The 27,364-nt window shown below is 41.9% G+C and overlaps 1 pseudogene; it reads left to right on the top strand.

Moving 5' to 3' along the window:
- LOC136482366 (F-box/LRR-repeat protein At3g58940-like) overlaps positions 1–27,364 on the top strand; it is a 30,543-nt pseudogene that overhangs the window by 1,102 nt on the left and 2,077 nt on the right.

The following is a 27,364-nucleotide window of genomic DNA, read 5'->3' as shown; positions in this document are numbered from 1 at the left end:
GTTCATTTCAGAAGGGATTTGAAAGGTTGTCCTACTTTTAATCAATTAAAGTCTTTGTGTCTCGATGAAAACTGGTGTGTGCCTGATGAGTATCCACTATCATGTATTCTTGAACATTCACCAGTTTTAGAGAAGCTTTCTTTTATTCTATATTTCAAGGTAAACGGTTTCTAAATTGGCAACTTCTGCATTGTAGAACTTAATGTAGGTTGCTGGTTGATCGTGTTGAAATCTTTATGATAATGCAGATTCACCTACTTGAAGCTAATGTGCAAATTAAAGGAAGGTTCAATCCAAAGGAGCTACCACCAACCATATCATCACACCTTAAGGAAGTTGAAATCATATGTGGAGGGGTTGCTGGAAACGTTCTTAAAGTTTTGAGGTTCTTGAGCAAACTTAACATCAGTAAGTTAGCTAGCAACACTCATGCTTTCTATACTTCTGTTGTTTGGCTTAACATATGGGTAAATTGAAGTGGCAAGCAATGAAGAAACTCTATATTAGTTACTAAAACAGTGATTTGGGTATACCAAGTTATTGCGGAAATGAAAATTTTGCATCACATTTTGGTGAGGGAAGTGGAAAATACCATTACCATCCGATCCATTTTATTCACAAGTGTTTGTATACATAGACTTAAAGGCTTTGTTGTTGTTGTTGTTGTTGTTGTTGTTGTTGTTGTTGTTGTTGTTGTTTGTATACATAGACTCACTCTCCATGCTTCCATATTGCAATTGTTTGTATACCGTAGCTCTTCTCCGCGCTAGTTATCCGGCGGCGGCTGTCTCGTAGCAGCGCCGACACTCCTACAATCCGGTAACCTACTACCTTCAATCCACTCCACCCACCTCCCCGCAGTTGCTCAGTCCATCTTGGTACGTTCCACGATCGGGCGCCTTGATTTGCAGTTCGTAATTCTGGTGGGCAGGGGATCTCCGTTAACGCCATCGAGGTGTTCGATGGAAGGAACCAGAGGTCCCTCCTTTGGGTTGAATTGGGTCGGCTCCGGTAGTGGCACTAATTCACCTGAGCTCTGCAATTTCCACCTCCACCCATCCACAACCCACCAAATTCCCACCCACCACTCCATCAAATTCTACGACATCTTTCCTCGGCTGGGGTTCGGCATCGATTTGGGGTCGTCGGCGGATACGAGTTCATTTGGCACTCAATCGAGGACTGCAAGGGTTGCGGGACAAGTTCCCGTGTAAAATTCCGTAGCATTCTTACTCGATTGGGTTGCGGTGGTGTTGGCGGGGACGCGCTCACACACTTGGGTTGCGGGACAGGTTCTCGCGTAAAATTCCTTGGTGGTGCCATGCATCTAGGCATAGTCTGCAGTTTTGGTGTAGTTGATTGTTGGGGAGGCAGAGGCCAAACCTGTTACTACACCAGTCAGTCCACTGTATCTCAGCTTCTTCACGGTGACTCCTCCTAAGCCTTCGGTTCAGACCAAGTTCATCCTAGACGCCATGTCGACCAACACGGATGATGAAAGAGTCGTTGGGAGCAAGTCATGGAAAATTTCGACCTCGTGTTCAAACAAATGAATGATATCAGTCTGATCCAACAACAGTTGAAGCAAAGTGTGGATGAAACAAAGGCAGAATAGAAACTCATATCCAAGCAGGTATAGGCCAATTGACAGGCAGTGGCTTCTCTAACACTACGATAGATGGAGAGTGAGGCTGCAATGCATCAATCAGAGAATGTTTCTCTGAGTTCTACGGAAGAGGCCCATTTTGACAACATATTTGCTAACAAAGACTATGTAGTGAAAACTGAGCCATCCAACAGACAGCAGCATCACCACAAGGATTCCACGCCGCACCATGCACTTCCCAAGATGCAATTCCCAACTTTTGATGGCAACCATCCCAAGATATGGCTGGACAACTATGATAACTACTTCAAAATCTACAAGACCGAAGATGAGATGAAGGTCACATATGCTACAATGCACTTACAGGACAATGCCGCCAAATGGTGGCAAGCCTACAAACAGGGTCGCACTTGGCCCTCCTGGACTGCATTTTGTTCAGTAGTTTTGTCTAAGTTTGGTATAGATGATTTTTGTACAGCCATCACTGATCTGCTAGCCCTCAAGCAAAGTGGTACAGTGGAAGAGTACACTTTGGCTTTTCAGGCACTGCAGTATAACATTACCATGCACAATAGCCATTATGATGAGGTTTTCTTTGCTTCAGCTTATGTAGCTGGTCTCAAGGATGACATCCGAGCAACTGTAGAGCCCCATGTTCTGCTTACAGTTGACAGGGCAGCTCTAATTGCCAAGATCCAGCAAAGAATCCAAGAGAGAACCAAGGCCAAATATAATAGGAACACTGCTGCTCCCAAGCAACAGTTTCAGAAGCAGGACACTCCTACTCCTCAGACAAACAATGCCAATCTACAAAGAATTAGGCAGTTGAGGGATTACAGGCGTGCTAACAACCTGTGTTTTGCTTGTGGTGATAAGTTTGAACCTGGCCACCAAGAGAATTGCCCCAAACGTCACAAGGCTCAAGTTCATGCATTGGTTATCAATGATCTAGACACAAACAAAGAGGAGATTACATACGATATGCTGAATCAGCTAGCTATTGAAGATACTCTTGCCCAAGATTTCTGTCACTTATCTCTGAATGCACTCTCTAGTATGGATACTGAAAATTCTATGAAGCTCAAAGCCCTTGTGCAAGATAAAGTTATGCTTACTTTATTGGATTCGGGCAGTTCACATAGTTTCATCAGTTCCAACTTTGTGAAATTGGCTAGGTTAGCTACTGTAACAATCCCAACAAGGACAGTAAGATTGGCTAATGGAGACATGTTGACTACTACAACCAAAGTAAAGAACTTACAGTGGTATATTCAGGGGCATACTCTATGCAGTGATATGATAGTCTTGGACATGACTACTTATGATGCCATCTTGGGCTATGACTGGCTTAAGCAACGGGGCCCTATGGAAGTGGATTGGTCCAAGAAAACACTACAGTTCCACATCCACAACAAACCAGTTAAACTCTAGGGCATTATCTCCCCTCCTTTGCAAGCCAAACCCATTTCTGCCACTAAATTATACAAAGACACCAAAGGCAATAAGAGTTGGGCTTTTGTTATTGTCAAACCCACCCATGCCACCTTATCTCCATCCAACCTTCCACCAGCCGAACCACCTCCAGCTATACAACACATTCTTGATCAACATAGCCAAGTTTTCCATGATCCCCAGACACTACCACCATCCAAAAGCTATGATCATTCCATTCCACTCATCCCTGGAGCTATACCTATCAATGCCAGACCCTACCACTATTCTCCTCAACACAAAACTGAAATAGAGGAGCAGGTCCAGAAACTGTTACAGGCGGGGTTAATCACCCATAGCCATAGCCCTTTTGCTTCCCCTGTACTCCTAGTCAAAAAAAATATGGGTCTTGGTGATTTTGTGTGGACTACAGAAACTTGAATGACATGACTGTCAAGAACAGATTTCCAATGCCGGTTATTGAAGAGATTCTGGATGAGTTGTCTAGAGCAAAAATATTCACTAAGTTGGACATGAGGTCAGGGTATCACCAGGTGAGAATGTTGCCTGAATATGAGTACAAGACTGTCTTCAAAACACATCAGGGCCATTACCAGTTCAAGGTAATGCCATTTGGGCTCACTAATGCACCAGCTACTTTCTAGTGCATCATGAACCAAGTCCTTCAACCTTTTCTGAGGAAATTTATCCTAGTGTTCTTAGATGATATTCTCATATATAGCACATCATTACAAGAACACCAGAAACATTTACAGCTGGTTCTCTAGACACTGTTGGCCAATCAACTTTATTTGAAGCAGTCCAAATGTTCCTTTGCTCAAAGCTAGTTGGAATACTTGGGGCACATTATCTCAGCTGATGGGGTGGCCACTGATCCCCAGAAGACAACAGCTATGGTTCACTGGCCCACACCAACAACTTTTATAGAACTGAGAGCCTTTCTGGGGTTAATAGGATATTATAGGAAGTTTGTGAAGGGTTATGGCATCATTGCAAAACCACTGACCAATCTATTAAGGAACAAGCAGTTCTAGTGGAATCCAAAAGCACAGACAACATTTGATGAACTCAAGATTGCTATGTCCCACACCCCAGTCCTCACCCTACCCAATTTCTAGGAACCATTCACTGTGGAAACAAATGCTTGTGCAGATGGTATTGAGGCAGTCTTGATGCAAAAGGGACAACCAATTGCTTTTCTTAGCAAAGCCTTGGGTGAAAAACACAAACATCTCTCTATTTATGAGAAAGAGTTCTTGGCATTGATTATGGCAGTGGAAAGATGGAGACACTATCTATAAAGACAAGAATTTATTATTTTGACTGACCACAAGTCCTTAGCTTATCTCCAGGAACAGAACTTGCATTCTGATATGCAAAGGAAGGCAATGACCCGATTGATGGGGCTATAGTTCAAAATTATTTATAAGGAAAAGACAACTTGGCAGCAGATGCACTATCTAGGGTGGCTCACCTCCACACCTTACATGCTGTTTCTATGGTCAAGCCTGATTGGTTGCAGGAAGTACTTCATTCTTATGCAACTGATCCCAAGGCCCAGAAGCGGCTGACCCAACTGGCTATTCAAAGCCCTAATATGGCAGGTTACAGCTTGGACAATGGTATCATCAGGTACAAGAACAAGCTCTGGATTGCCCAAAACTTAGCCTTACAGACAAAGATTATAGCAGCTTTCCATTCCAGCGCTATTGGGGGTCACTCAGGTACTAAAAGCAACATACCAGAGACTCAAGACTCACTTTGCTTAGAAAGGAATGAAGATGGCTGTGGAAGATTTTGTTAAGCAGTGCTCTGTTTGTCAGCAAGCCAAGCATACTAATCACTCCCCACCTGGACTACTACAGCCTCTACCAATTCCTAAGGGGGTGTGGATGGACATATCTATGGATTTCATAGAAGGCCTGCATAAATCCAATGGCTACAGTGTGATCATGGTAGTAGTGGACAGACTTACCAAATTTGCTCATTTTGTGGCAGTTAAACATCCATACACAGCTTCTACCATAGCTCAGCTTTTCATGGACAACATTGTCAAGCTTCATGGTCTTCCAAACTCCATTGTCTCTGATCGAGACACAATATTTGTTAGTGCCTTTTGGAAGGAACTCTTCAAGCTTTACAGAGTCAACCTACAGCTTAGCACTGCCTACCATCCACAGAGTGATGGACAGACTGAGAGAGTCAATCAATGTCTTGAACTATACCTGCGGTGTGCTGTCCAAGACTCACCCAAAACCTGGCACTCTTGGCTCTCTTTGGCACAACTGTGGTATAATTCTACTTACCATACTTCTCTTGGATGTTCTCCATTCAAGGCTCTATATGGCTATGATCCAAAGGTTGGTGCTGCTCCTATTATACAACAGACAACACCAGTCACTATAGCTGAACTAGTAGAGAACAAAGAACTCCATTTGAAGGCCCTCAAGGAGAATTTGGCCCGGGCACAGAATAGAATCAAGGTGATGGCTGACAAACATCGTACTGACAGTGAGTTCCAAGTGGGTGACCAAGTTCTCTTGAAGCTGCAACCGTACACATAGAGTTCCATGGCAAATCGACCATTTCCTAAACTATCCTACAAGTATTTCGGGCCCTATCTTGTTACTAAACGCATTGGGCGGGTGGCCTATCGCTTGAAGCTTCCACACGACAGTAAGATTCATGATGTGTTTCATGTTTCACAACTTAAACCTTTTGTTGCAGCTTATACACCAGTTGCATATGGAAATGTTAAGTAATGCTTTTGATAGCCATGTAATGGAGTACTGAAGAAGTAAGTTACACTTACCATACATAGTGTTTTTATAGCCAGCTTTTCCTTCCTTACTGGATCATGTCTTCCGTGATGTTTAGTGACATAGAACCTAAATGCCCTGTTCGAATTATTTTAGCAAATACAATTTGTTAGTATCCAAAAGTGAACGTTACAAGTATGTATACAAACATATAAGCTAATAAGGATTGTCGATATGTATACGTTTTGAGAATCGATATGAAGTCTTTGTATGTCACTGGGTCCCTATCTATTGAATCAAAGACATATGCCATGCTCCTCCCGACATCGACGCCTATACAAATCCAGTGGTTGCTGCATGGATTTAATCATAGAATTAGATAAGCTCTTTTGCATCGAATAAAATATATTGAACAAAGCTTTAAGTATAGAGTTGAACTTACTCGAAGTTGTATGGTGGCCATATAGTAGAGTGCTGTTGGAGAATTTTAAAAGCCAGGGCAATGTATGCCGAAACCTTAAGGGACTCTTCCCTTAGTTTCTTCGTACGGATGTGCTCTTTCTTCCGAAGGGTCTTTCCAACAGCTAGCTCTTTGTCATCTAGTTTCCACTGTTTAGGGTAATTAAAATTTGTTTGTGCTATAGCTTGAGGGTCTATATACCCGGCTTTCATACTTGGCATTTGTTTTACAATGTGCACTTGCATTCTATAAATCACGGCGTGGGTTAGTTACAACAAAATTCAAAAATTACATTCATATCATATCGGGAGGACAATGACTTACAGGCACCACGTGCGAATTAAATTCATCTCCATTGATCCGAGGTGAAAACATGTCTGCATGTCATTGAAGTCAAAGACAATTTTCTCAGCTGGGCTTCCAAATGTGCCGGTGTGGAAGCATGCTTGTACAAGGTCTATGCTTGTTGGGAGAACATGCAAGTACCATTCATGGAACCTTCTCATTCCAAGTGGTAGGCGCTGGATGTCCAGGTTTGGTAGAAAGGGCTTGCCTCTTTCATATGTTTTCAGGCAATCCTTTGACTATTTGATGGCATCAACATTTGGATACTGTTTTACTGTTTGGTGGAGTTTGCTAGTGATGGCCTCCTCAGAAGCCCATGATGGGACTTTTTTAACTTGGTTCTCAGGCTTGAACTGGTCATGTGAATACCACTTGTGCACCGACGAGACGTCTTTCATTGGAACATAAATTGGTCTTATGGTGATTGGATGCTTCTTTGGAAGTTCCCATTCAGGCACGTCCTCATCTTCTCGTGCATCACCTTCTTTAGGAGGCACTCGTTGTTCATGTATCGGCTGTGCTTGTTTTGAAGACTGTGGCATCTCATCATGCACTTGCTCGGTATGAGCTGGAGAAGGTTGTGGCTTATCAGGCACATGCTCGCTAGGAGGTGGGGAAGAATGTGGCATCTCAGGAATGTGGTGGTCATGAGACGGTGAAAATATCTCCCTGACCTCAACAACTCGCTCCAAATTTGGGAGAGGGGGATGCGGCGAAGAAACAGTCAATATAATGTCCCATTTGTGCTAGAGGATGAACTGCCCCATTACGTCTCTGAGTAACACCAACTCCTCGGGAGTTGCATAGTCTATCCTCTACTACATGAACTCGGGCTTCATGGTATGCATCTCGACCCTAGTGTAGTTTGGTAGTATCTTATTATTGTGGTGTAAGCCACCGGAAGGATGTGCCACACCCATTGCCACCTCCATCACAATGTTCTGCCGGTCGCTGAGAAACACCAAGGTGCAACTAGTTGGTTTCTGTATGTGATCGACGGGGGTTGTGGCTGCAGTGGAACCTTGGCTACTAGGAACTTTTGGAGGGCTGCCAACTAATGCCAGTTCTCCCAGCAGCGTCATTAATATCCATGGTTCCATAGACAGTCTTTGCTCCTCTAGCGTCTTCGCAACTAGAGCCTTCACTTGGAGCTCAAGATTAGTCTCCCAGTCTATGTCATGTTTCTTGTACATGTGCCTGTCCTCTTCGAATCCTTGCTTCTAGGTCATCCTTTTCCTTAGCCCCCTTGTGCGGCCTATGTGCTCCTTGTTTCCCAAGCCAAGGCTAAGCTCGTCCCTCTCTCTGGAAGGATTGAATGAGTCCTTCTCCTTGTCTTCAGCATATTTCAGTATCCTTGATACTACCTCTTGGGTCTCTAGCTTATCAAACTTAAGATTACCGCCGGATGATTCTGTACTCCTCGCATATATTAATTCCTTGAGCATACCTTCAAATTCATCACATCGATATTCCCAGTAGCTGCGACCTCTTCGTCCATCTTCCTAAACTGCTCTTCCTTGGCACAGTAGCCACCGAGGCCTAGATGATGGTGGTGTTTGTTCCTCTTCGCCAGCTCGGTGTTACGGGCACTGAGCTCCAATGCCTCTAGTGAAGTCTTCTGAGCCACGAGCTCCTCCCATTGGCTAGGAGTTGCCGAACTCGTTGAAGGGAGTTAACCCCTTTTAGATATACTTCTTGTTGAGCTCCGACCTCCAACGTCGGAATGACTCTCCCATCATCTTGAAAGTATTTTTTTACCAGTTCATGCTTACCCTCCGGAAATCTAAAATTGAGCTTCAGCTGCCTGTCCCATAGTTCATCCTTTTTCTTCTCTGGTACCTCTTTTCAATTAGGGATTGCTGGGTTCAATTTATCTCTTACTAGGGCCCTGATCGCATTATGGAATCGTCCTTTTTATTCCTTCGGCTCAAGGATCTCCCCTGCTGGCCCGACCTCCGTTATCACATAGCATGCCTTATCTGGATATTGATTTGTTTTTCTATCACATCGTTTCCTCTTAGGCTTGGTAGTCGTGGTTGTGTCTTGAGGTTGTGGAGTAGAGGCCTCAATGTTCGTCTCTGGCTGTTGCCTCTGCTCTCCTTTCCTCTACTCCATCTTGTCTAGCGAGATGCTGCGGACGTCGACGTCATCTTTTCTGAGTTTCAGGTGGGACCTATATATATGATAGGTCAAAGTGTTAGTAGAGGTAACACAGCCAAAGCTTTAGCAAAATTTACAAGCTAAAGCTTTTTCCCTACCTCCTCGTTCAGGTCAAAATCCTTGTCCAAATCTTCCTCCGTTGGCCTTCTTCTGGCTTCACATGGGAAAGGATCCTCGGGACTTACATATCCCTCTTTTGAGTCATCATCATCATCTTCTTCTTCGCCTTCAGCAGCCTCTCCTGCTCTTCCTTCTGCTCCCCCTTCCTCCTTGTCACACTGCTCCTGAGTAAGCATCACCTCTAGATTCTTTTCTAACTCATTATCGAACTGCTCCTGAGTAAGCTGGTCCTCTAGTGCTTGCTCCTCATAGGTTGGCTGCTCATCATGCTCGGGGCATCGAGCTACACTATCTGGAGTCCACGACATTATTTCGCGCTTTGTTCTAATAGATGCAAGAAAGTGTGCTTTAGGTACGCGAGAAGGTATAAGAAATCAAAAAGGTCTATAAACTAAAGTAGTCCTATAAAACAACAATATATAAAAAAACGAGTAGTAGCAGTAGTAGATGCCTCAGAAACATGTCAATCATCATCTGATCTTGAACTTGGAGCATCAAGGCATCATAACAGAGAAGAGAGGAGAAGGTAATGTAGGGGTGGCTGCTAATGATGTCAAGTTTCTCACAAGTTCTTGATCATCAGCTCATATTCCATATAATGTATGGACTTAGACAATTTCATCATTGGCAAAACAAAGGAGATGAGAGGGGAGGGCAAATTTGGTAAAAAAAGCAACAACTGCTTAACAAACATAGAGAGGAAAAGGTGTAAAAAAAGCAGCAGCTGCTTTCCAAACATAGAGGATAGAAAAGGTGGCAAAAAAACAACAGCTGCTTATAAGTAGGGGGCCATTCGATCATCATATGAGCTACCTCATATGCCTGAAAACAAAACACCAAGATAAACTAGTAGCTGCTTATAAGTTCTTGATCATCAACAGTGATAAACTAGTAGCAGTACATTAGCAGAAAAAAAAACAAAACACCAGGATAAACTAGTACTCCTACATTAGTATCAAAAAACAAAGCAAAAGACGGTCATTATCCATCCCCAAAAGAGTCTAATTGAAATAATCTGGGAGTATGTACTAGTGTATTAGGTACTGCCTCTAGATCAAGTTTGTAAAGGTCGTATTAATCAACATCTAGTTCATAATGTGAATTTGTCATGGCTTGAATTTTCATGAAAATTATTCCAATAATGTAACAATTTTGTGATTTATAAAAGCATATTACTAAAAAAGTAGCAGTCCAAGTGATATCTTGTATACAACACATACTGATGTTCAAAGCAACTTACTCCCTGAAACAGGTAACAAACGGGACTGGGTTTTATCTAAATGGCCAAAATTTCAGAATGCTCATGGTATTGATAAATGGCAAAAGATCTCATCTAAATTTAGGAGCAGCCTAAGAGGTTGGAATGGGAACTAGGGTAGTGATCTGAAGAAGAGGAAGCATGATCTGTTGCTCTGTATAATGAAGGTAGACCAAAAAAATGAAGACAAGGTATTGGTGGAGTCTGAATGGGAATAGAGATACATATGGGAGAATGAACTGATAGAGATATACAGTCAAGAAGAGCTCATGTAGTGATCAAGAGGTGGGGACTAATCATCACTGAAACTAAAGCTCTACAAGAACATATTACTAACTTTTATAAAGGTTTGTTTGGAAGTGAACCATGGTCCAGATTTAGTCTAAAGCATGATTTTTGGGGTTTAGAGTCCAAAGTAAGTGAAGAGGAAAATGAGGAATTGACCAAGCCTTTTACCATTGAAGAACTTGAGGTGGTGGTGAAAGGGATGAGAGATGGGTCTGCCCCTGGACCAGATGGATTTTCGGCTATCTTTTTCAAATATTTCTGGGGTGAGCTCAAGGGGACACTTTTGGAAATTCTACAAGACCTAAGAGGTGGACATCTGGATCTTTCTAGGCTGAACTATGGCATCCTCACCTTGATTCTCAAAGTTAAAGGAGCTACCAATATCAGACTGTTTAGACCTATTTGCCTCCTGAATGTAGTTTACAATATTGTCCCTAAGACTTTGACTCTTAGACTCAATAAAATTATTGACAAACTCATCAGCCCAAACCAAACATCTTTCATCCTAGGGAGATACATATTAGATGGGGTAGAGGTTATTCATGAGGTGATGCATGAAATTGTAAGGCAGAAACAGAGTGGGATAATTCTAAAACTAGATTTTGAGAAAGCCTATGACAAGGTGAGCTGGCATTTTCTTCAAGAGGTGATGCATATGAAGGGCTTCTGTGAGAGGTGGACAGATTGGATAATGAGAACAGTGTGTGGAGGTAGAGTTGCAGTTAATCTCAATGGTGAATTGGGTCAGTACTTTAGGAGTTACAAATGTTTGAGACAAGGGGACCCCCTATCCCCTCACCTCTTCAATTTAGTTGCTGATGGGTTATCTACCATGTTGAAAAAGGCAACTGATAGTGGACTTTTGGTTGGGGTAACTCCACACTTAATTGATGGGGGCCTGACACATTTACAATATGCTGATGACACTTTTCTTCTCATTGAAAATAGTAAGCAGAATATTGCTACTCTTAAATTTTTGCTAATCTCAATAGCTTGCCACAACATGATTTGGTGGAAGCTTATATTTTGTAATGGAGTGTTGTAGAACTATTCAACCAATGAACTAAGCAGAATAAAGAAATGGAGTCTAAAAACATAATCAATGATACAAGCATCTAAATCAGAAGCACAACTGAGCTACTGATGCATGGAGCTAAATATCCTGCTACATACATAATGCCAGTACCATTATGCAATGAACCAAATTATTTGTGCCAGCAGAATTAGACACTTATAGTAGGTTAATATGTAATGCTTTTAGTCCTACATTCAGAATGGTACTACAAGGACACTTGTCGTAGCCATGAACTAAGTATGGTATTCCATTCAGCAAGCAGTGCTACTACTATAGGGACACTTATTGTAGGATTAGCAGTAGAGTACTAGTAAAGGTCATTTAAAAACAATAGTAGTAAAGGAGTAGTAAGATAGTAGTAAATGTCATATTTGATCAACACAGCAGCCATCAGTTGGAAGGAATAATATGGTAGTAGACAGTAGTAGTAAGACAGTAGTAGAGACAGTAGGAGTAGTGTAGAGTAGCATGCAACAGGCAGCAGCCATGGCCCATGATATATATGTGGAAGGAATAATATGATGGACAGGTGTACCAACAGCAAAAGAGCTAGTTAGCAGGGAATAAAGAGCATATATGAACATGATGATGCAGAGCAGTAGCATCCATCTCATATCATTGCAAACATGAGAAGTGGTAGTTGATGATGAAGGAAGGAACCAGTGCTAGATGGATGGATCGAAGATAGATAGATAGATGCAGATCGATGAAAGCATGTATAAGATGTTGATAAGATGAGGGTTAGTTCAATCGATTTGCCTCAGATTTAATTGCCTTTCATTTGAACATGAACTTGGAGCTTAAGAAACATAGACAACAACAAACCTCAAACAGATAGTAGAAAACCAAGTTCATGACAGGCATGAAACCATGAGAGACATCCAGCCCAGCCATCAGATTATCACAACCGCCCAGCTGTTGCTTGGGCATGGATGTCTCACATGGTTTGATGACAGCCATGAGAAGCATAAGCAGAAGATAGAAGAAACAATGCTGTAGTACCTCACAAGTCCAAGGTCATCAATGTGCATAATCCATTACTCAACTGGCACCGTTATCTTCATAGGCATGAAAATGATCTCACAATTGTATCAGCCTCAGTCAAAAAAATGGTGGACATCATAGGCAAAAAAATGCAGGCCTCAGCTAACTGTAAACTAACTTATGATCATCTTGCAAGCTAACTGCAATCATCCCAGGTGGCAAATAAGAACATGAATTGCTGAGGCAAGTTCATGGCTCCCATGGAAGCGTGGGACACGTCCATCCCAGCCATCAGGTAGGCATGCCTACAACAGTTGCATGGGAATGGACGTATCCCACTGTTTGATGAAAGAAATGAGATAACACAAGAAGACAAAAAAGCACCAACAGGAAGAATACCCACAGCCACCTCAGATTGCTATAGTTTGCATCATCGGCCGACGGAACCAGAGAAGCAATAGCGGAGGACGAACGAGATGGGTGCGTGGAAGCAAGGGAGCATACCAATCTAGAAAGCAATTTAAGATTGATGCACCATAATAGTATAGTGTTGGTGATGCAGAAACAATGGTAGAAGTGCAGCAGGTACCATTGGCATTGCCAGAAGCATCAATTTACTAATGTGACGTTTGCTAATGTGACGTTTGCTAATGCATGCGCAATCCAGAAAGTGCACTGCAAATATATCAATGTTACCTACTAGTTCTGGCCTACTAGGGCACTACAAAAGAAATGAAAAAGAATCATGAAAAAAAAATTAATAGGTGACATCAGAATCATAGCAACCAACTAGAATCATCTCCCCGGTCTTTCTGATATTATATACGAGATCTAGCTACTAGCTAGTAATCAATTTCTGTTAAACTAATTAAGCTGGTGATGCCTTTAAACCAACTAAAGTGACACTGATGGAAGACAATAATAAACTGAGATTTCTCTATTTTCTATTTCATTATCATGAAGAAGAATGTAACATGACCTGATCTTGGAATTTTGATAAAATTTGGAACTTCTATTTCAGGAACTTAAAAGTTTGCGTTTAGGCATTTGGGAGGGAGTCATGGAGTAGAGCAGTCTAAACAGGCCCTAACTTGGGTCTTCCTTTTTTCGGTATAAAGTGATGAAGTTAGTGAATTGGACATGAGCTTTCACTAATGCAGTGATGCTTGTACATAACCCTAGAGATTGACTATGAAAAAGAAAAGGAATGGAAAAGGAAGGCACATACAACATTGACTGATTGGTGTATGAGCTTAGAGACAATAATACAATGGTCTCCTTATTCCACAGAAGCATAACTTATTCAGGAGGTATAGCTGATGTAATTTGATGGCTGTAAATGTAGCTGTATTTTCAACTATTTGAGGTTTCCTGTTGTCATGATTTCTGCTTTGGGAATAGTATACACTCATTTCCAGTGGAGGCATTTATGTGTTTTTGATGCATGTATGCTGCTTATCTGTAGTTTGGCTCCCTAGGGGAACAAGGAACTCAAATTATTATATACAATTTGTGGGAGGATGATGAAGGAGAGCTAGAGCTTGATTTTGATGCTGACGCAAATGTAAGTGTCAAACTAGTAAGTAATTAGTTTATATTGACACAAACGTAGTCTGCTACCTTATTGATGCTCAAATTGTAGGATATTCAGATTAGAGGTGTTAACAGAGATCAGAACAAAATCCAGAAGGCAAATCAGTTTCCAAACTCCAAACACTTCTTTACTTATAGACATTCTCTAAGGGTAAGTTTTAGATGTACTTATGCATTTGTGCCTGTTAGTTTTTTCTATATTCTGTGAAGCAGTTATTCTAGTTGTGTCCCAACCAATATTTGTTCCATGACTGAATATTTGGTCCACTGTATAGCATTTTACTGCACTGTGCATGCAGTCACAAAGGAAATTAGAAAACTTTATATGAAGACCAAATCATGAAGTGAAACGAGTGATATAGTTCTGTAAGCCCAAAATATTGATTCTTTTGTGCAGAGTAATGCATCAATTTTATATCTTTTGCTCCTAGAGAACTTCGAAATGATTTTATGGGGAAAAAAGATTGAACACCACAATATTATCAATGATCTCATGCTAAAGAAGCAACTTACTTATAAGCCAACAGTGGTTGATGGACTTCCAAATGGTCGGGGGAGGGAGCAGGGACGTCGAGGCGCACCAGCACCGGGGCCAGCGGAGGGAGAGCGGACACTGGAGTGCACGACGAGTACCAGAGCCACCGGGGAGGGAGTAGGGACATTGGGGCGCACCAGCACCATGGCTAGCGGAGGGAGAGCGAACATCAGAGTGCATGACGGGCACCAGAGCCGTCAGGAAGGGAGCAGGGACGTCGGGGTGCACCAGCACCGGGGTCGGCGGAGGGAGAGCGGACACCGGAGCGCACGGCGGGTACCAGAGCCATCGAGGAGGGAGCAGGGATGCCGGGGCGCACCGGCACCGGGGCTACCGGCGGAGGGAGAGCGCACACGCACAGGGCACCAGGGCCACCGGGGGGAGGGAGCATGGGCACCGGCAGCGGAAACCCTAGCTGTCGTGGGAAGGGGAACGGCGACGGAAACCGTAGCCGCCGGAGGGAATGACAGTGCGCAGGGCAGGAGATGGACCGGGGGTTGGAGGCGGATTAGGGGAGGTACGGCATGACGAAGGTAGGGCACGAAGGCGGTGGAGGTAGGGCACAGAGGCGGCGGAGGTAGGGCACAGAGGCGGTAGCATGTCGACGTCGTGGAGGAGAATAGCGCCCAAACTTAGAAAAATTTCTACCTACTCGTGGGCTCTGGTTTATATACCGGAGTTCATTTGTAGGGGCGGCTCCTGAGTCAGCCACCCCTAAAAAATCGATTTGTAGGGGTGGTTCCAGAGTTAGCCGCCCCTACAAATATTTTTTAATTTATTTTAATTACTAATTCTGTAATTCATTCATATACAAAGAACACAATGTAAATTTATATATTAGTTTTTTGATTATTCTATTCATATAAATATATGTATATATAAGCAATTTTATTATATATATAGATATAATTCTATATTTTCTTCTTTAAAAAACAATATTTTAAAAATTGAAAATTTGAATTTCAAAACAACTAATAGAATTTTAGCACACGAAATGACCTCAAATGAAAAAATTTTAAACATCAAAGTTGTAGAACTCATCAAGATGTACAACTTGTATTTTGGTCATCTTTTCATTTGACAAAATTTGAAAAGTTCAAATTTTAAATTTCAATAAATGCATCTTCAAATTAGATTTTGAAACCTTAAATAATTTTAAATAAGAAAGTCATGAACATAAAAGTTGTTGAACATAACACTATCTACAACTTTTATTTTGGTCATCTTTTCATTTGACTAAATTTATACAGTTCAAATTTTGAATTTTAATAAATTGTAAATTCAAACAAGATTTTGAATCCTTAAATGATTTCAACTAGAAAAGTCATGAACATAAAAGTTGTTGAACTCATCACTATCTACAACTTTTATTTTGATTATTTCTTCATTTAACAAAATGTTAGTAAATATTGTTCATAAATTCATATATCACTCATAGTTTCATAAACTATACGAGAGACATGTTGATTTGTGAACCATTTTTACTATCACTTTGTCAGATGAAGAAATGATCAAAATAAAAGTTGTAGATCTTGATGAGTTATACAACTTTGGTATTCATCACTTTTTAGCTGAAATCATTTGGTGTTTCAAAATCTTGTTAGAACTTGTCATTTTTTTAAATTTTAAAATTTGAATTGTTCAAACTTTGTCAAACAAAAAGAATGACCAAGTCAATACAGTAATTTGATAGGGCATGATTTTAGAAAAAAATCATCACATTTGGAGTTAGTATGAGGGAGAAAGACTAGTTACAAATTTTACCCCGAGATTAAAAAAAATCACAACTGTTCATGGTGATCAATGATGAACAAGTGTGATTTCTCTTTTTAATCTGTGGCTGAAACTTGTAACTAGTTTTTCTCCCTTACACTAACTCCAAATATGATGGTTTTTTTCTAAAATTTTTTAAAATCACGCTCTATCATTTTAGTCAAGTAATCTATCTTTATCACTAATTTTGAACAATTCAAATTTTGAATTTCATAAAATGATAACTTCAAGTCTGATTTTCAATCAATAAATGATTTCAGCTGTAAAGGTGATGTATGTAAAAGTTGTTGAACACATCACTATCTATAACTTTTATACTGGTCATCTTTTTATTTGACAAAATTTGAACAGTTTAAATTTTGAATTTCAGAAAATGACAGCTTCAAACCTGATTTTTAACCACTAAATGATTTCAGCTGTAAAGGTGATGAATATAAAAGTTGTTGAACACATCACTATCTATAACTTTTATTTTGGTCATCTTTTTATTTGACAAAATTTGAACAGTTCAAATTTTGAATTTCAGAAAATGACAGCTTCAAACCTGATTTTCAACCACTAAATGATTTTAGCTGTAAAGGTGATGAATATAAAAGTTGTATAACTCGTCAAGACCTCCTAATTTTATTTTGGCAATTTCTTCATTTCATAAAGTGTTAAGTGATTTCATAAAATTTTAGTAGTAATAGAGTGGATGTTGAAATAGATTCATCTGGATGTTGCGAAGGGTAGTCTCACACACATGCATAAATATAGTCTCACACACATACATAAATATATAGTCTTACACACATACATAAATATATAGTCTCACACGCATGTATAAATGAAGTCTTACAAACACACACTTACACAAACACTCCACGTTCAACAACTAGCTAGCCCGCTGTAACGACTTTTCCCTTGACACCTTTTCGTTCCCATGATAATATGTCTTTGGGCCGGTTCTTTTCCACAACACTGATCTTCTTCGGAAAGTCTATGGATAGCAGCATCTCATCATAGTTATTGTAAGCTTCAACATTGTCCACGCCATCAACTCTAATAATATGCTATTTCCCGGAGGAAACCACGTGCTTTGTCTTCTTCTTCGGGGGGAGGTTACTTTGTGGGTCAGACACAGAAAACTTGTGCAACACGTGAAGCGAGCATCCAAGGGTCATATTGGTAGCCTAGATTCTCGAGGTCTAGGACTCTCAATCCGATCTTGTTCAGTTGGTGTTGTTTGATCCAGCGGCATTGAAACAGGGCCACTGTTATATCCCTTCCATAGTTAAGTTCTCATATCTCTTCAATGATGCCAAAGTATTGAATCTTTCACCCCAATCCATCGAGAGCCTCTATTCGAACGCCGCTATTTTGGTTCATATATTTACTATCCTTTGCGTGGGTATAGTACGTATACCCATTGATGTCATAAGCATTCCAAGATGTCACTTGTCTCAATGGCCCCTCCGCCAACCTACTAATGGTAATAGTGTCTATGATTTCTCCAGACGGTATGTTTTGGTCCTTCAACCATGTAGTTAGTCATTGCTTGTGTTGTTTCATGACCCAATCATCCGAATGACCATTTCTCTCCGCCATAATGATAGCCAAGTGTTCATCAATGTACGGTTGCATCAGTTGTGTACTCTGCAAGACACTGTAATGCACCCGACTTACCTCTCTGTAATCATGGTCGATGAACTCTTTTCTACCACTGGTGCCTTTCCTAGCCAGCCTACCCTTTTGACGAGAATCGGGTTTACCAATCCATTTCTATACGTTTAGGTACTCTTGACAGCACTTGACGACTTCTTCAGTACTGTAACCCTCTATCATGGAGCCCTCTGGGTATGCTCGATTATGCACGTATCGACTTAGTATCGACATGAACCGCTCGTAGGACCACATTTCATGCAACTAGCAAGAGCCCAGCGCCTGTATCTGATGAACCATGTGAATCATGAGATGTGGCATTATATCAAAAAAAGCAGGAGTTAAACACATCTCTAGTTGGTTTTGTGTCTCCACCACAAATTCATGTAGGTCACTCAGCTCTTGCTTGCCAATCGTCTTCTGTGAGATCTTCGAAAAGAAGTAGCACATGCGGGTGATGGTCATTTTCAAGAACTCTGGCTTTATAGCCCTGATTGCAATAGGTAGAAACACTGTCAGCATAACATGACAATCGTGAGCCTTGTAGTGTGTTGTTGACAAGTCCTTCATCGACACTAGCTTCTTCACATTCGCTAAAAACCCAGTCGGGACTTTGTCCCCCCTTAGGAAAGTGCATATAGCTCTCTTCTCGTCTGGTGTTAGGTTGAAGCACGTCATGGGCAGAGTGTATTTTCCATTAGCCTCAGGTACCGGGTGAAGCTGTGGCATCACGTTTAGCTGCACCATGTCTTTCCGTGATTTCAGACCATCCTTTGACTTGCCTGTGTCCATCAAGGTAGCAACGAGACTCTCAAAGACATTCTTCTACACGTGCATAGTATCAATGACATGGGGGACCTCCAAGTCTGGCCAATAAGTCAGATACTAAAAGAAGATCGATTGTTTCTTGAAAGGTATGCCTTCGACAGGAGGTGTGCTTCTATCTCTGTTCGTCCAATCCCGATTCTTCTTTTCATAGACGACGCGTTTGTTTTTCACCATTCTGTACACGTGTTCTCCGTTATGACGTCTCTCTAGACGGGGTTCAATCTCTGGGGTGTTGTCATAAAATTTAAAGAATAATTTGTTGCGGTACATGTGACTTATCTTTAAGAAGCATCGGTTCCTTAGGTAAACTATGTTCTTAGATGCATATAGGTACACCCATGTAGTACCATCTAAGCAAACCAAACATTCCGTCTTCCCTTTGATCTATCTAGACAAAGCAAACAGTATGGGGTAATCATTGGCAGTAACAAATATTATTGCTCTACATATGAAGTCCTTTTGGAACACATCGTACATCGGCTCCCCATGCCTCCATAGCCTCTCCATTTCTTGCATGAAAGGCTCGAGGAACACGTCTATATCAATGCCTGGTTGTTTAGGGCCAGAAATAAGAATAGTGAGGAGAAGGTACTTTCTCTTCTGACACAACCATATTGGGATGTTGTACATGGTCAAGATCACTAGCCAAGTGCTGTGGTCGATCATCCTCTCATTGAAGGGATTCATTCCATCGATGCTCAAGCCAAACCATACATTCCTTGGGACATCGCTGAATTCTTTGTGCTTCTCATCGAATCTTTGCCACTGGGTGTGCAATCTTATCATCATCCACCTTGTGCTCATCATCCCACCATGTCATGAGTGTGGCTTCTTTAGGGTTTAGGAAGATATGTCTTAGGCGGTCGGTCACTAGCAGGTACCACATTACCAAGGTAGGAATTCTTCTCTGCTTTGCATCATTGCCTAATGGAGTGTTCTCTAGGGACTGAGATTCTTGTACCACCTTTTTTGTACCCTTCTTATTTCTCTTTTTCTCCGTGGAGGCTTCGTCCCCACCGTAAAGGTCATTGTTCTTGTACCGGCTGGACCCACACCAGGGACATTTATCTAGTGACTTGAATGTTTCGCCATAAAAAAGTATACATTGGTTGGGGCATGCATGGATTTTTTCAACCCCCATTGTCAATGGACTTGTGACCTTCTTCTCTTGATATGTGTTGGCGGGAACTGAGTTTGGTTGTGGCAGCACCCATGATAGGAGACGCAATAGATCATTGAAACTACAGTCTAACCAGCCGTACTTAGCCTTCAGGATGAGTAGCTCAAGCGCAAAATATAGCAATGTCCAATGTGTCGGACAGCCCTTTTCAACACCATACACAGTCTCCTTCGATGCTTTTGTCACCCTTTCTAAATTTTCTAGACCTTTCGGGCTATTTAGTAAAATCTCTGGTCCAAGGGCTCGAATCATGTCCTCCAAATCATCTTCATCCCCGACACGTGCTCCACCATCATTATTGGCACCACCTTCATCGTTACCATCCCAACCACCAGCATCACCACCTTGTTCATTGCCAAACTCGGGATCCATTCATGCATTAAGCTCTGCTAAATATTGGGACATAGATTCTAGGGTTTTATCGTCGTATTCCTCCTCATCCTCGTCGTTAACAATAACCGTTTCACCATGATGAATCCATACTGTGTAGTCCTCAACAAATCCTCGCCTAATCAAATGTGATATGATGATAGTCACATCTGTCCATGCCATACTATTCTTGCAATCTTTATAAGGACAAATAATTGTATCCTTATTTTCTGTCAATGTCGTTGCATGCTTCTTTGTGGCTTCAATAAATTTATCCACCTCTTCATGGAAACCTGCCTTGAACCTTAACGAACCATACATCCAAGAGTTCCTGTACTCCATCCTTTACAACAACAATAAAACAAACATTAAAGGAGTACTTATTCATATATATATAAATATAAATGAATCAAATTAATTATTACTTGAGAATAATTGTATATACTTCATATATATATGAATATAAATCAAATATAATTACATGAAGCATACAAACACACCATGGTAGAGGAAAATTAATTAATGACCCATTTATCCATAAATAATTAAAATACATATTTGTTGATTACAATAAACAATTTTAAAGACAACAATTAGCAACAATTATATTTTACCCAATATCATTCATGCAAACCCTAGTCTAATTTCATCAAACATAAATTTACAAAAAACAAAATTAATAAAAAAACCAAACCCTAGATCTAGATCTACATGCACATGAAACATCCATAAAACTAACTAATTGTTCACTAAAATCAAGAAACATGGACCAAATAAGGGTATGATCTTGTTCCCCTACCTAATTTACCCAAGTACATTCAAAACTTGGGTCTAATTTGCTTCATAAGTAGCTCAAGCACCATAGAAGAGAGAGAAAAGCAAAACTCTAATTACTCACTAACCAACCATTAAAACTAAAAAAGTGTGGAATAGCATTTTCTTACCTTCTACAACCTCTCCACTAAAGGATTTGAGACCAAAACCTTCCCCCTTAGTAGAGCAATTTTTGAAAGGTGCCCGAGGCCTCCCCACCTTTCTTTCATGGGTTAGAGTGAGTGACCCGAGTAGGAAGAAGGTGCTGCAGTTTATTTTATATGTGGGTCATTTGTAGGGGCGGCTGGTGATTGAGCCGCCCCTATAAATCGTAGGTATTTATACGCGGGTCATTTGTATGGGCGGCTCAATCACTAGCCACCCCTACAAATAGCAACACCGGGGGCGACTGGTGAGTGAGCCACCTCTACAAATTCGACCCATTTGTAGGGGCGGCTCATATCACCAGCCGCCCCTGCTGTTCCATTTGTAAGGGCGGCCGGTCTCTGGGCTACCGAGCACGCCACTGTAGGGGCGGCTCTATCACTAGCCGCCCCGACAAAAAATTTGCCCCGTTGCTACAAACCGTTTTTTCACGTAGTGAAGCACATCACGGACACGACCATGTCCTTGATGTCCGTGAAGGACTCGGTGGCTCGCTGCTCGGTGGTCGCCATGGTCTTGCGCACCGGGTGCGGTCCATCGTCAACAGCCACTACAAGGTTCTACCTCTAATGCCACGCCACATGATTGCAACACCACTAATTTGGTTGCCATAGGTGGGTCGTATTGCAACCTTTTCAAAAAATGGTTGCAATATGTGCCTATAATGCAACGGACTAAATTTGTTGCAATATGTGTGGTTTGTCGTTGCAACAGGCTTGTGCTACTGCAACCATTTAAGAATTGTGTTGCAATTAGTTGACATTATTGCAATGGCACTTTTGAGTTGCAATAGTATTGGTTTTCGTTGCAATTACTTGTTATTGCAACTATATTGGATTTGGTTGCCTTTGCTTGTAACTATTGCCACGGTTATTATGGGTTGCAATAATATTCCATGGTGTTGCAATTGCTAGGGTGGTTATTGCAACAAGATTTCCGAATGGATGCAATAGCATGTTCCTATTGCCACAATTTTCTGGGTTGTAATAATTTTTGTGGCGTTGCAATTGTTAAGTACTTATTGCAACAACAATCCTAAATGGTCGCAATATCATGTTAATATTGCCATGGTTTTTTTGTGTTGCTATAGGCTACCGCTGATGCAACGGCCTAAAAGTGTTGCAATATACAAAATTGGTTGCAATATACAAAATGCTCCACGCATTAGACTACCCCTGATGCAACGGCCTAAAAGTGTTGCAATATACCAAAATGGTTGCAATAGACAAAATGCTCCACGCATTTCTGAATATTGTATTCTATTGACAAAAAAATGTTCCAAAGAGGATTTGATCCCAGGAACTAAAGTACAAGCAAACACTCATCTACCACTAGGCTACTAAGGTGTGTTCAACATTAAGCCGCCTTTATATTACTTGTTTAAATGATGAAGATGGCTAATTCACTTCATATGTCAACAAGGACGATAACCATCCAAATCTTCCATGACAATTTTAGAAAACAAAAAAATTGTCCAGCTTGCTGATATTTGTGCTTATGATAGAAAACAAACATGAGTATAACAGTTTAAAGACCAACTGCAGCTATTCATTATCCTGGACAATGAGATTGTTTTAAAAAAATCTAGAAAAAACATCACTGTTGTATAAAGGATAAGTATTTAAATAAAGAAATCATCTTCTATGCTTTCTACCGCAACTGGTGCAACAACTCCATCGTCAATGTAGGTGTCATCTTCGGCATCATCATCCTCATCAAGTAAGACCGCATCATCTGGTTCGAGAACTACTTCGCCACACACCTGATTAATAACAGAGGCATCACCAGTTGTGCCTTCCTTGTTTGGTCTTGTCCAATTTGACAAATCCTCATGGTTATTGAAAGGCACTCCTCGGCTGTGTATCCCTCAGCTATTGAACCTTCTTGGTGCGCCTTGTTTCTCACATAGCCTTTAACAGTACGTAGATACCTCTCAACTTGATACATCCATCTATAACACACGGGCCCTCCAAGTTTAGCCTCTTCAGCTAGATGAACCAGCAAATGAATCATGATATCAAAAAATGCAGGTGGGAATACCATCTCAAGCCGGCAAAGAGTCTCTTTAATTGAACTATTAAGTTTGTCAAGATCTTCTTCCACCAGCTCCTTTGAACAAAGTGCACTGAAGAACCTACTAAGCTGAATCAATGGCATGACGACTTGTTCGGGCAAAATCTTTCTGACGACTAAGGGTAACAATTTCTGTAGAATAATATGGTAGTCATGTGTTTTCAGTCCAGACACCTTACATGCATTTGCGTCAACACATCTCCTTATATTGGAGCTAAACCCATCAGGCATCTTCGTTCCATGTAGAAATTGGCATAAACTTTTCTTGTCAGCCTTATCTAAAAAGTACAAGGCTGGTGGCAACGTATAATTATCATTATCAATGACAGGGTGCTGATCTTGTCTTATCACTAGCTATTCCATGTCAAGTCAGGTCTTCTCGTTGCCCTTACGTTTACCTTCAATTTCAAGCAAAGTATCCAATATGCTCTCGCATATGTTTTTCTCAATGTGCATCACATCCAAATTATGCCTTATGAGCAAAGAAGACCAGTAAGGGAGCTAAAAAAATACTCTTCTTCCTCCAATTGTGCCATCTTTTATCTTCGTCATGCTTCCTCTTTTTTGATGTTGCCTTTCCAAATATCACTTGATCAAAAGTTTCATACTGGTCCAATACCTGCTGACCAAACAGTGGTACTGGAGCCTCCCTGGTTTCCACCTCATTGTTGAAGCTCATCTTGTTCATGCGCCAAGGATGGTCCGATGGCAAAAAACGATGATGTCCCATGTAGCAGTGCTTTTTTTTCCAAATCTCAACCATAAATAATCTGTATCCTTGTGGCAGTATGGACATGCAAATTTGCCTTTTGTGCTCCAACCAGAAAGCATCGCATATGTAGGAAAGTCATTAATTGTCCAAAGCAGAATAGCATGTAGTTTAAAATTCTTCTTTACCTTGTCATCCCATGTATCAATTCCCTTTTCCCAAAGATCCTTTAGCTCATCAATGAGGGGCCTCAAATAGACATCAATATTCATTCCAGGAGATTTTGGACCAGTAATCAACATTGACATAATCCAATAAGGCTATTTCTCAAACAACCAAGGAGGCAAATTGTAAGGGATGAGGATAACATGCCATGTGGTGTATGTAATATTTTGCATGCCAAAGGGGTTGAAGCCATCAGAAGCAAGACCTAGCCTAATATTACGAGCTTCCTTTGCAAACCAACCATACTTGTTATCCACATGCTTCCATGCCTTCAAGTCAGCAGGGTGACGCATTTTGCCATCATCGACCAATTCTTCCTTATTCCATCGCATTTGTGATGATGTGCTCTCTGTCATATATAATCTTCGTAGCCGAGGAGTAAGAGGAAAGTACCATAGGATTTTACGTGGGACATGCTTCTTGTTTGTTGTATTAGCATCACCATCTGCAGTGTCCTTGTGAGCACCGTCGTCGGTCGTTTTCCACCTAAACTCGCCACATTTGGGACATGTATCCAGATTTGCGTTTTCCTTCCAAAATAACACACAATCCTTCTCACAGGCGTGTATCTTTACATAGTCCAAGACTAGATCTCGAACCACCCTTTGCACTTTCTCCATTTGTCCGGGACACAGTGGCCTTTAGGAAAAAACCTTGTGAACAGATTAAGTACCCCCTCCAATGCTCTGTTACTAATACCGTACAAGCACTTAACCTGAAAAAGTTCCACAATAAAAGAGACCTTAGTAGCATCCTCGCAACCTAGATACAATTTCTTTTCTGTCTCCTGTAATAATTTGAAGAATATCTTCGCATGTTCATTCAGTTGTTCATTGTCATCAGTATCTCTAATCTCTCCATGTATAGCACCTCTGATTAGGGATCAAACCAAATTAGTGACACCACGGTCGTCATCACTCAGTGCGCCTTCTTCGTTGTCTACTCCAACTTCTTGTGGTGCGGATTCGTTGTCTACTTCTACATCAGCTGGTGGTGGTGCGTCATTGTGTACTTCTACATCGGCTGCTGGTGCGTCTTCGTTGTGCAATCCCACATCTGAACCTTCCCCTTCCCTGATAAAGCTTTCATCAAACCCTCTATGAAGCAAATGAAGCTGAACCAGAGGCCGCGGTCTATATGCCATGCATACACTTCTAGGACATGGACACGCAGTAGTTCCACCTCTCGATGTGCCACCAAATGTGATGTCCAGAAAATTTCAGAGATTCTCCTGCCACTCAATTGAAGAACGAGGCAAGCACATCCAACTCCTATCATCACCTGACATTATTCTACAATGACGAGATGCACCAACCGTGGTGGATGGGCGGTGGAGTAGTCGAACGGGCGGAGGAGTCGGACGTGCACTGGATCGATGGCGATGGTCGGCACCAAACGTCATGAGAGGAGGCGGCGTCGATGATGCAAGGGTTTCAACCGAACTAGAATAGGAGAACTCTGTGTCACAGATAAAAAATTGCGTCCATGTGCTATGCTGCTTGTAGGGCCCATGTTGCTCTCGTGGATGGCCCCTCTGGCACAGGCACGCTATGTATGAGAATTTGTGATCTGAAGCCCAATTTTTTTGGGTAAATTTTAGTTGGCAACATGCGTTAAAAAAAAGAACACCCCGCCCGGCATCTCATAGCCTCTATGAAGGATGGAGCGTCACCCATGCTACTCCTCACCTCCGCCATTGTCAATCTTTCATAATTTAACTCAACGACCAAGGGTTTGTAACGTAGGAGCTGATGCAGACGTGTCAAAAACCTGCACCAACACACACATTTGCAGGTTACCCAGGAGCTAACACATGCATGACACGACGAAATCTCGCCCACTTCCACAAATCCAAAGCAACATCATAGCGCGCCCGGTGCCTTGGGAACTGCCGAAGAACAAGCGGAGGAGACGAGGAGATGGGGAGATGTATGTGTACATGCATTCATAGGCATACGTGCACATGCATTCAAAGGGGTAGATGGTGGACATGATAGATTAGTTTGAATTCCCCGCTGCCAGTGCCTTGGGAACTACCGAAGAACAAGCGGAGGAGACGAGGAGATGGTGAGATGTATGTGTAACCACGTTGACATATAGGCATACGTGTACATGCATTCAAAGGGGTAGATAGTGGACATGCCAACCTAGTCTTCATAAGGCCGTATCGCTATGCTCCAATATTGAAAACTGAGATTGAGAGATTGAGCGTCAAGTGATAGACATGCTGCAACACGGTATTATCTAGAAGAGCAACAGTCCTGTTGGCCCCTCGATCTCCAGTACGTAGCATATCATCCTATATGTAAGCAAATAAAACAAGGTCATGCAATGCAAGTATCAACCCAAGGTGACGATGATCAAACAAAGGATTCGACGACATGGTTTTTTTAGCACCAGTAAATTATTACATCAACCTAAGACAGATTAATCATGGTTTTTCAACCCTACTGCTGGTGCTCCTCTTTGCGCTTCTTCCACTTAGCCCTACGCCGGCGTCGTTCCATGTCCATCGTGAGACGCCACTCGGTCTCCTCCTGGCGGCGGCGCTCCTCCTCCTCCTCGCGGCGGCGCTCCTCCTCCTAGCGGCGGCGCTCCTCCTCCTTGGAGATCTCAACGACGTGCTTCAGGATGTAGTCGTCGGTCTCCTTCTGCGTTATGGCACAGAGGTGCCGGTCCTCCTCCTCCTTCCGAGCTGTCTCCAATGAGTTGAAGACGACCTCCACCGGAAGAGGTTCTGGTTCCTCCTCCGATGCAGTCTCATGGTCCGGATCGTCCTCGAGGTTCACCTCGAGGTTCAACTCGGACTATGGTGTCGGTGGAGGCATCGGGGGGCGACGTGAGGACGATGAGTTCAGCATCACCCATGTTGTCTTCAAGCGGCGAGGCATTGTGGCGTCGGGTCGAGGGCCGGGGTGAGGTGTGTGTGGGAAGGGTGCTTTGCTTTCTTGAC

This window comes from Miscanthus floridulus, chromosome 9 (genome assembly GCF_019320115.1).
Source record: "Miscanthus floridulus cultivar M001 chromosome 9, ASM1932011v1, whole genome shotgun sequence".
NCBI classification, from domain to species: Eukaryota; Viridiplantae; Streptophyta; class Magnoliopsida; order Poales; family Poaceae; genus Miscanthus; species Miscanthus floridulus.
This window is presented reverse-complemented; position numbering and strand designations above follow the sequence as displayed.